The following is an 11287-nucleotide window of genomic DNA, read 5'->3' as shown; positions in this document are numbered from 1 at the left end:
GTTGTCTTTTGAAACCTGGATTAAATCTCTTAGTTCCCTTCATAGGCAGTGCATTCTAGATTAAACTGGTTTCCCTTCATTCTCAATCCTCCATGGGAACATTTTCTCCCTACTGACTCTTCAGATCCCTCATGATTTTGAATATGTAATATCTATTTGAACATCTAATCTCCTCTCAACCTTCCCTTCTCCAAAGAGAACGGTCCCAACCTCTCCAATCCACCCACACAACTGAAATTCCTCATCCCTGGAACCATTCCCGGGAATCTTTTCTCTCCAACATCTTTGCATCTGTTCTAAAGTGTGGTGCCCAGAACTGGACACAGTTGAGAAGAACCAGTTATGAAGGTTTATCATATCTTTCTCGCTTTCGCGAGAAATGCCCCTATTTATACAGCTTACAAAATGTGTACTTTATTACCCACTTCCTCAGTGTATCTTGCGACCTTCAATAATTTTTTTCTATTTATTGGATGTGGGTGTCACTGGCTGGGCCAGCATTTATTGCCCATCCCTAATTGCCCTTGAACTGAGTGGCTTGCTAGGCCATTTTAGAGCGCAGTAAAGAGTCAACCACACTATTGTGAACCTGCAGTCACATGTAGGTCAGACCAGGTAAGGACGACAGATTTGCTTCCCAATAGCAATAGCAAACCAGATGGGTTTTTACAACAATCAACAATCGTTTCATGGTCATCATTAGACTTTTAATTCCAGATTTTTATTGAATTTAAATTTCACCATCTGCCATGATGGAATTCGAACCCGGGTTCCCAGACCATCACCCTGGGTCTCTGAATTACTAGTCCAATGACAATATTATTACACCACTGCCTCCCCTCTCCCTACTCCTGCATCCTCTTTAAAATTCTACCCATATTCAGTCTCTTCTTTTTTTTCCTACCCATGAATCTCTTCACATTCCTCAGCATTAAATTTCACTTGTCCACCCATTCCACTAGCCTGTCTATGTCCTCTTGAAGTCTACCACTTATCTCCTCACAGTCCACAGTAATTTTCAAGTTTTGTGTGAACCACAAGTTTTGAAATTCTGCCCCACGCACCCAAGCCTAGGTCATTAATGTATATCAGGAAAGGCAATGATCCTAACACAGACCCCTGGAGACTCCAATATACAGTGTCCACTTGTCTGAGGAACAATGACCTTTCGATAGTTCAGAATTTGAGTCTTGCTGAAAAAAGATAAAACTGTTAAAGCTTTTTATCTTGTACTATTCAGGACAATTTGCAGATTCCCGAATTGTAAAGGAAACAACAATTTACTCTACATGAGCAGAGAGTGTTGATTGGTTGGCAAGTGCACTCTGATTGGTAACGGTGTTGCTATGTTAACTGACTATTAACATGTTAACTCTACTTGTTTAAGCCATTGCCTTGGGGAATGAACCTGGGGATTAGCTGTCATCTATTTTGTTTAGTTGAAAACGGCTCAATGTGTGTGTGTATTCCTTCTGTCTGCAAAGGACAGGGCTGGGTATGAATATATGTGGCTTCTAGCATGTGTTTTTTTTTAGAAAAAATTTACAGTACCCAATTCATTTTTTCCAATTAAGGGGCAATTTAGCGTGGCCAATCCACCTACCCTGCACATCTTTGGGTTGTGGGGGCAAAACCCACACAAACACAGGGAGAATGAGCAAACTCCACACAGGCAGTGACCCAGAACCGGGATCGAACCTGGAACCTCGGCGCCGTGAGACTGGGTTTCTAGCATGTATAAGTGAGCCACTCGCAAGCATGATTGATAATCTCGCATTGGCTATCAGCGTCATTCTTACTACACTCAGCATTGCCTAGAATCTGTGATCTAATCGCACAATCACACAAAATGCTGGAAGGCATTTTGAATTTTGTTGGTTGGGTATAGCCTGGCCTTTTGTGAATAGTGGCTGGAATATGCTGTTTGATATGATCCACCAGTCTTTGGAATGTAAGGCCTACATACATACATCACACCAGCACTGTAATTCATACACCACATTACTCATTTGTGTGAACGGCAGAATGTCTTTTGGTTTGATGGCAAAATCCAGTTAGTGTGAGTACTACATGTGTTGCTACTGCATAGTGCAGTGTGAAACAGTCAGTTTCACCTGCTGCTCAAATTTTTGAGATACCTTTCTCAACTAGCAGATAGAGCAAAACGAGCTCATTTGACTGCTCCGTTTCAACAGAGAATTTGTGAACAGGTTGGAGCCAATTGGGGTGTGCAAGGAAATTCTTACATGCAGTTGTGGATTCAAATGTAGCAAGTGTATCATCTACACTTCAGAAATATACGAGGAGTAGGAGGTTGGGTGTCATTCCATCAAAGGCACGTTTCTCTTGGAACCCAACAGAGCTGGGCCGAGAGGCGATCCCATGGCAACACCATCTATTTGGGCAGACATGATGTTGTTAAAAGCAAATTACTGCGGTTGCTGGAATCTGAAACGAAAAGGAAAATGCTGGAAAATCTCAGCAAGTCTGGCAGCATCTGTTGGAGAGAAAAGAGCTAACGTTTCGATTCCGATGACTCTTTGTCAAAGCTAACAGAGAAAGTGGGAAATATTTATACTGTGGAGTGAGAATGAAAGATGAAAGATGATCCTGGCGCTGTGAAACCACAGTGCTAACCACTATGCTACTGTGCTGCCCTGGGATGCACTGTAGCAAATCACTGAGGTTACTTAAACAAGTACTTCCTTTGTTCCAACATGCCCTCTAGCATCATGAAGGATGCACAGCAATATCATGGGATCCCCATCAGGCCCAGTTTCCCCACCTGCTCACACATCATCCTGACTTGGAGATAGATCTCTATTTCTTCAACATCAACTTGGAAGGTTCTTTCCAAGAACATTGTGGCAGTATTGTCACCACAGGAACTGCTGTTCTTCAATGAGAAGGCTAACCACCACCTTGGGGTGAATTCTCTGCCTCCCCATGCCGCATGTTCCTTGGCGGTGTGCTGTTGCTGGCAGCGGGTCTTTTCATTTCTCCGCCGGCCATACTCATCTTTCATTCTCACTCCACAGTATAAATATTTCCCACTTTCTCATGATGTTGTTAAGCCTGAACTCAACTGTTTGTGTTCCTGATTTTGTTGGTTCAGTGAATACTGATTCACACAATGGTGGCGGATCTAGTCAACAGGATGCTGCAATGTAAATGTCCATGGCTTCCTTAAGCAGTACGTTGGACATGGCATCGCTATTAATCAACAAGTCCTGTACAGTCTTCGCAAATGCAAAGGAATCCTTCACTGTGCACGCAGAAAACCTGCTCAAAACTGGTTGTAATAACTCACCAACCAATTGGTCAACTCGTGCTGTGCAGAACCAGTCATCGATAAGATTTGGATTCGGATTTATTGTCACGTGTACCGAGGTACAGTGAAAAGTATTGTTCCTCATACAGTCCAGTCAGATCGTTCCATACATGAAAAACATAGGGCATCGATAAATACACAATGTAAATACATAGACATAGACATCAGGTGACGCATACAGAACGTTGTGCTACATGATAGAGAAGATGCATGGAGAGATCAGTTCAGTCCATAAGAGGGTCATTAAGCAGTCTGGTAACAGCAGGGAAGAAGCGGTTTTTGAACCTGTTAGTGCGTGTTCTCAGACTTTTGCATCTCCTGCCCGATGGAAGAAGTGGAAAGAGTGAATAAGCTGGGTGGGAGGGGTCTTTTATTTTGCTGCCCACTTTCCCAAGGCAACGGGAGGTGGAGACAGAGTCAATGGATGGGAGGTGGGTTCGCGTGATGGACTAGGCTGTGTTCATGACTCTCTGTAGTAGATAGGGAAGTAACTTCCACGGCAACCTCGTAAACAGGGCCCTGAGCAGTTGGCTCACTATGCAAGCTTGATTCTGAAATAGGATGCATCAAAGCCATCCTGCAGGATTAAGACTACTCTGATCAGATCATTGCTTGCTGCATGTTGTGCACACTCGTGAGTAGCCTATGGCCAATATTTTCAGTTCTGTAAATCATAGAATTTACAGTGCAGAAGGAGGCCATTCGGCCCATCGAGTCTGCACCGGCTCTTGGAAAGAGCACCCTACCCAAACCCACACCCCCACCCTATCCCCATAACCCAATAACCCCACCCAACACTAAGGGCAATTTTGGACACTAAGGGCAATTTAGCATGGCCAATCCACCTAACCTGCACATCTTTGGACTGTGGGAGGAAACCAGAGCACCCGGAGGAAACCCACACACATACGGGGAGGATGTGCAGACTCCGCACAGACAGTAACCCAAGCCAGGAATCGAACCTGGGACCCTGGAGCTGTGAAGCAATTGTGCTAACCACTGTGCTACCATGCTGTAAAGTGCCCAGTCTACCTCAGATTACCCTGGAAATATGAGGTGTCTCAGAAATTTGAGCAACGGGTGAAATTAATTGTTTTACCTAGCTACTATGCGGTATTCTCCACTAATACTAATGGCTAGCTGGAAGAAGACAAAGGGTGGTGGTTGATGGGAAATGTTCAGACTGGAGTCCAGTTACTAGTGGTGTACCACAAGGATCTGTTTTGGGGCCACTGCTGTTTGGCATTTTTATAAATGACCTGGAGGAGGGTGTAGAAGGATGGGTGAGTAAATTTGCAGATGACACTAAAGTCGGTGGAGTTGTGGACAGTGCAGAAGGATGTTACAAGTTACAGAGGGACATAGATAAGCTGCAGAGCTGGGCTGAGAGGTGGCAAATGGAGTTTAATGCAGAAAAGTGTGAGGTGATTCATTTTGGAAGGAATAACAGGAAGACAGAGTACTAGGCTAATGGTAAGATTCTTGGTAATGTGGATGAGCAGAGAGATCTCGGTGTCCACGTACATAGATCCCTGAAAGTTGCCACCCAGGTTGAGAGGGTTGTTAAGAAGGCGTACGGTGTGTTAGCTTTTATTGGTAGAGAGATTGAGTTTCGGAGCCATGAGGTCATGTTGCAGTTGTACAAAACTCTGGTGCGGCCGCATTTGGAGTATTGGGTGCAGTTCTGGTCGCCGCATTATAGGAAGGATGTGGAAGCATTGGAAAGGGTGCAGAGGAGATTCACCAGGTTGTTGCCTGGTATGGAGGGAAGATCTTATGAGGAAAGGCTGAGGGACTTAAGGCTGTTTTCATTAGAGAGAAGAAGGTTAAGAGGTGACTTAATTGAGGCATACAAAATGATCAGAGGATTAGATAGGGTGGACAGTGAGAGCCTTTTTCCTCGGATGGTGATGTCTAGCACGAGGGGACATAGCTTTAAATTGAGGGGAGATAGATATAGGACAGATATCAGAGGTAGGTTCTTTACTCAGAGAGTAGTAAGGGCATGGAATGCGCTGTCTGCAACAGTAGTGGACTCACCAACACTAAGGGCATTCAAATGGTCATTGGATAGACATATGGACGATAAGGGAATAGTGTAGATGGGCTTGAGAGTGGTTTCACAGGTCGGCGCAACATCGAGGGCCGAAAGGCCTGTACTGCGCTGTAATGTTCTATGTTCTAATAGGATGCTGCCGTCTCGCCAAAACGTCATTTTGTCAATCACACAAATGAGTAATGTGGTATATGAATTTCAGTGCCAGTGTGATGCCAGGTACATAGACTATAGGTCCCAACAACTGGCAGATCATATCACACAGCATTTTCCTTCAGCTGTTTGCAACAGGCAAAATACTGACGATACATGACCAGCCTTTGCTTGCAAAACTCAACATAGTGTCCAACATTAGACGTGAGTCCACAATTGGACAACACTTGCTAAACAATCCTTTCTTTTTGTTTTGTTTTTTGCTAAACAATCCTGATTGTGCTAAGGATTGCACTGACAAGCAATTTAAAGTTGTCAGTTGGCCTCGCAGTGTGATTCACGTACGTGTGCTGGAATCTACATATATTCATTCACAAAGGGTCCTGTCCTTTGCAGACAGAAAGTACATGTACACACATTGCTGTTACAGTTTAATAAAAAACTTAAAACAGAGATGAGGTGAAATAATTTCTTTGAGGATGGTGAGTCTTTCGAACTCTGCAAATCTGTGCCCTCTCATTCCCAATCCTTTTACTCTGCCTAGCCCCCTAGTGCTTTTGAACACCTCCATCAAATCTTCTCTTAGCCTTCTTCTCTCCAAGTAGAATAGTCCCAACCTCTCCAATCTATCGTCATAAATGAAGTTTCTCATCCCTAGGGCCATTCTTGTAGACCTCTTCATAACGATCTTCAATGCGTTCACATCCTTCCTATAATGTGACACCCAAAACTGTGCACAAAATGTATGCTGAAGTCTAACTTGTATTTCGTATAAATTCAGCATTATCCCTCGTTTTGCACACTTTGCCACTATACTTTATTACAAAAATATATTTTCATTAAGCTTTTGTCATTTTTATAAAAGTAAAAACAACAACAGTAAACTCAAAAAAAAAAATCTAACCTACGCCACCCCCCTCCCAAGACAAGCCCCTTCCCCACCCTTTACCCTTTGGAGCAGTTAAGAGTGACCAATTCCTTGAAATACAATATAAACGGTTGCCATCTCCGATAGGACCCTTCAATTCACCCCCTCATGGTGTATTTGAGCTTCTCAAGGTACAAAAACCCCATTAAGTCACCTCACCACACCAAGGCACGAGGTGACATTGCCAGCCTCCAACTCAACAGGACTCTCCTTCAAGCAACCAAAGAGGTGAAGGCCAGGATATCTGCCCCCATGTGCTTCCATAGTTCCCGAGGCCCTAAATAAAGCAGCTAACATGCAGAGCTCCAGCTCAATGTTCAGGATTGTCGGTGTGGCGCTAAAAAAAAGACCCAAAAACCCATAAGCTTGAGACAAGACAAGAAGATGTGCCTGTGATTAGTGGACCCCCTCGAACAGCGCTCGCACCTATCCTCAACCACCCACAAAGAAACCTAACCATCATTCTGGCCTTGGTGAGGTGCGTCCTAAACACGACCTTGAGCTGGATCAGGCTCAGCGTTGCACAGAGTGTTGTGGCGTTCTCCCGGCGAAGGGCCTCACTCCACATCTCTTCCTCCAATATGAGCCCAGCTCATCCTCCCATTTGGCCTTCACCCCTTCCACCGAGACCAGATCCACCCCCAAAATCTGTCCATATATGCCGGATGTACTACCCTCTTCCGACCCCGAACAGGAAAGGATCCTCTCCAGCAAGGATGATGGTGGCACAACCGGGAATGCTGGAAACATCCGTCTAACATAATTTCATACCTGGAGGTACCTAAACAAGCCCAAGCCATATCTTTAAAGTGGAGACATCAAACGAGTTTGACGAGTACTTTGCCAGAGCAAATGGCAGAGACATCGTCATCAGTGCCCCCGACCCAGACTCCATCCGCACCCAGGTAGATTCCTAACTGGCCCACTTCACTTGTATGAGGCTCTCAGGGCAATCTGCAATGGGAAATCCAATTGGCCGGTGGGAGAAATGGAAAGACCCGCTGCCAGCAACAGCACTCCGCCAAGGAACACACGGCATGGGGAGGCGGAGAATTCACCCCAAGGTGGTGGTTAGCCTTCTCATTGAAGCACAGCAGTTCCTGTGGTGACAATACTGCCACAATGTTCTTGGAGAGAACCTTCCAAGTTGATGTTGAAGAAATAGAGATCTATCTCCAAGTCAGGATGATGTGTGAGTAGGTGGGGAATTGGGCCTGATGGGGATCCCATGATATTGCTGTGCATCCTTCATGATGCTCGAGGGCGTGTTGGAACAAGGGAAGTACTTGTTTAAGTAACCTCAGTGATTTGCTACAGTGCATCCCAGGGCAGCACAGTATCATAATGGTTAGCACTGTGGTTTCACAGCGCCAGGGTCCCAGGTTCGATTCCCTGTTGGGTCACTGTCTGTGCGGAGTCTGCATGTTCTCCCCGTGTCTGCGTGGGTTTCCTCCGGGTGCTCCAGTTTTCTCCCACTGTCCAAACATGTTCAGGTTAGGTGGATTGGCCACGCTAAATTGCCCTTAGTGTCCAAAAAAAAGGGTTAGGAGGGGTTACTGGGTTAGGGGGAATAGGTGGAAGTGAGGGCTTAAGTGGGTCGATGCAGACTCAATGGGCCGAATGGACTCCTTTTGCACTGTGTGGTTCTATGTTCTATCATACAAACCACAATCACCGTATGCTGGTTATGGGGAAGTGAATATTGACCTGGTGACAGGGAGTCCAGCTAAGCAAACTATCTTTCATCTACAAGGCATAAGCCAGGGGTGTGAAGGAATATTCACTCCACTTGCCTGGATGAGTGTGTCTCCAACAACACTTAAGATGGTTGCCACCGCCTCGGAAAAAGCAGCCAGTTTGATTGGCACCCCATCCATGACAGATGTACAGGGGCTGCTGTCCAGAGACGTGGAAACACCACCACCTGCAAGTTCCCCTCCAAGCCACATAAACATCCTGAGTTGGAAATATATCACTGTTCCCTCACTGTCCCCGTGTCAAAATCCTGGAACTTCCTTCCTAACAGCACTGTGGGTGTACCTACATCACACAGACTTCAGAGGTTCAAGAGGGCGGCTCACCACCACGGCATTCTTGACGGCGGTAAAAGATGGGCATCAAATGCTGGCCTAACCAGCGATGCCCACATCCCATGAAGGAATAAAAATAAACTTGTGTTCTGGATGATGTGTTTCTTGAGGTTTATATTCAGAAATATCAGTACAGACACTGAGGCTATCCTTTTTTTTTATTTTAGAGTACCCAATTATTTTTTCCAATTAAGGAGCAATTTAGCGTGGCCAATCCGCCTACCCTGCACATCGTTGGGTTGTGGGGGTGAAACCCACGCAGACACGGGGAGACTGTACAAACTCCACACGGACAGTGACCATGGGCCGGGATTCAAACCCAGGTCCTCCGCACCGTAGGCAGCAATGCTAACCACTGTGCCACCATGCAGCCCTTCTGAGACTATCCTATACGATTGCACCCATCACAGAATTGATAAAGACATTGAAAGAGATTGGTGATAATGAACAGCCTCACCTCACTCTTAGAGTTTCTGGGAGTCCCTCATCTATTCTCACATAAAATCTGTGGCCTGCAGTATGCATTGTGGATAACATCTACAATTTGCCTTGTACTCTCTTAGCTTTCAGCTTCTAGATGAAGGCCACATGAAGCACCATATCAAAAGACCTGTGAAGATTCCTTGTCGATTGCTTGCACAGGCCTTCACAGCATCTGTTGTGCAAACAATGACCATCCCAAAAAACCATCATTCTCCGAAAACTCGCCACAAAACTAGTTTCGAAACAGTTTGGGGGACAACCAGCAAGGGGTAAAAACAGAAAAGGCTAGGATCATAGAATTTACAGTGCAGAAGGAGGCCATTCAGCCCAATGGGTCTACACCAGCCCTTGGAAAGAGCACCCGACCCAAGCCCACACTTCCACCCTATCCCCGTAACACCACTTAAACTTTTTGGACACTAAGGGCAATTTAGCATGGCCAATCCATCTAACCTGCACATCTTTGGACTGTGGGAGGAAACCAGGGCTCCCAGAGGAAACACACGCACACACGGTGAGAATGTGCAGACTCCGCACAGACAGTGACCCAAGCTGGGAATCGAACCTGAGACCCTGGAGCTGTGAAGCAACTGTGCTAACCATGCTGCCCAGTAGAGATACTCGGTGAGTCAGGCAGCAGTCTGTGGGATGAAACAGAGCTAACATTTCAGGTCAATGACCCTTTGTCATCCCTGAGGAAATCTAGAAATGTAATAGGTTCTTGAAACAGCTGAAGGAGGGGGTGACGGGGGAAGAAGAACAAAAGAAAAGATCTGTGGTGGGATGGTGAGCAGGAGAGATCCCATAACAAAAGATTTCATGGTACAAAATCCAACGGGTTTGGTTTGGGGTATAGTGAAGAAACAAAAGAGATGTCGAGATTAGTTGTGAATGGCTGCAGCCATCCCAAGTGCAAAGTGAAGGAATAAAAAAAAAGAGAAAACAACCAAACTAGCAAAAAAAGAAACAAAAAGATCATAACACAAGTTATGATCTAAAATTGTTGGACAAAATGTTGAGTCCAGAAATGTGTAAAGTGCCTATTTTCCAGTTAGACACCGCATAGCCTTCCTGATTTCAACATTGAGTTCAGCAGTTTGCGACTATGAACTCTCTCCCTCATTTTTATTCTGTTCTTTGCCAGGTTCCAGTTTGAATCTTGTTTTTCGTGTTTTTGCTTTCGGACAGCTATTATTATTCTGCCATTCACACACACACTCTGGACCAATGCTTTGTTTCTTTACTGCAACCATTACCACTCATTTTGCTTTTTTGTTCCTTGACAGTTTTGTCATTTAATCTCTTCTGTCTTTTAACCCATCCCACATTTTCCACAAGAAATAGGAGCAGGAGGGGACCACTCGGCCTATCGAGCCTTTTCACCCGTTCAATACGATCATGGTTGATCTTTGGCTTCAACTCCATTTTCCCACCCACTCCCCATATCCCCCGGAGAGACCAACATTCTGTCTGTCCCAGCCTCAACTGTATTCAATGATGGAGCACCAAAACCCTCTGGGGCAGAGAATCCCAAAGATTCACAACCCTTCAAGTCAAGACATTTCCCCTCCTCACAGTCCAAAATAATCAGCTCCTTATCCGGAAAACTGCACCCAGGGGATATTAGATTCCCCGGCAAGAAACCATCTCAATATCTACCCTGAAACGAAAGAGAAATTGCTGGAAAATCTCACAGGTCTGGCAGTATCTGTAGGGAGAGAAAAGAGCTAATGTTTCGAGTCAAAGCGCTTGACAGTCATCGGACTCAAAACGTTAGCTCTTTTCTCTCCCCACAGATGCTGCCAGACCTGCTGAGATTTTCCAGCATTTTCTCTTTTGTTTCAGATTCCAGCATCCACAGTAATTTGCTTTTATCAATATCTACCCTGTCAGGCCCCTATAGAATCTTGTACATTTCACTGAGATCACCTCTCATTCTTCTAAACTCTGTAGCATAAAGGTCCAATTTACTTGGCCCCTCATCAAAGAAAAACCTCTCATCCTAGGGACCAATTTAGTGAATCTTAATTTAATCGCCTTCAATGCAAGTATATCCTTTCTTAAACATAGAGATCAAAACTGCACACACTATTTCTGATGTGATCTCACCAAAACCCTGTGCAACTCGAGTAAGATTTATTTATTCCTGTAATCCACTTGCAATAAAGACCGATATGCATTTGCCTTCCTAATTGCCTGCGGCACCTTTGTGTTAACTTCTTATGAGTGCACCCAAATCTCTTTGA

General features: G+C 45.0%; 1 protein-coding gene across 3 annotated transcripts in view; it reads left to right on the top strand.

The window, feature by feature from the left end:
- The window catches only part of luzp1 (leucine zipper protein 1), a 208673-nt gene that overhangs the window by 172236 nt on the left and 25150 nt on the right, over positions 1-11287 (top strand). The gene's annotated exons all lie outside the window — the stretch shown is intronic.

The sequence above is a fragment of the Scyliorhinus canicula genome, chromosome 1 (assembly GCF_902713615.1).
Source record: "Scyliorhinus canicula chromosome 1, sScyCan1.1, whole genome shotgun sequence".
NCBI classification, from domain to species: Eukaryota; Metazoa; Chordata; class Chondrichthyes; order Carcharhiniformes; family Scyliorhinidae; genus Scyliorhinus; species Scyliorhinus canicula.
This window is presented reverse-complemented; position numbering and strand designations above follow the sequence as displayed.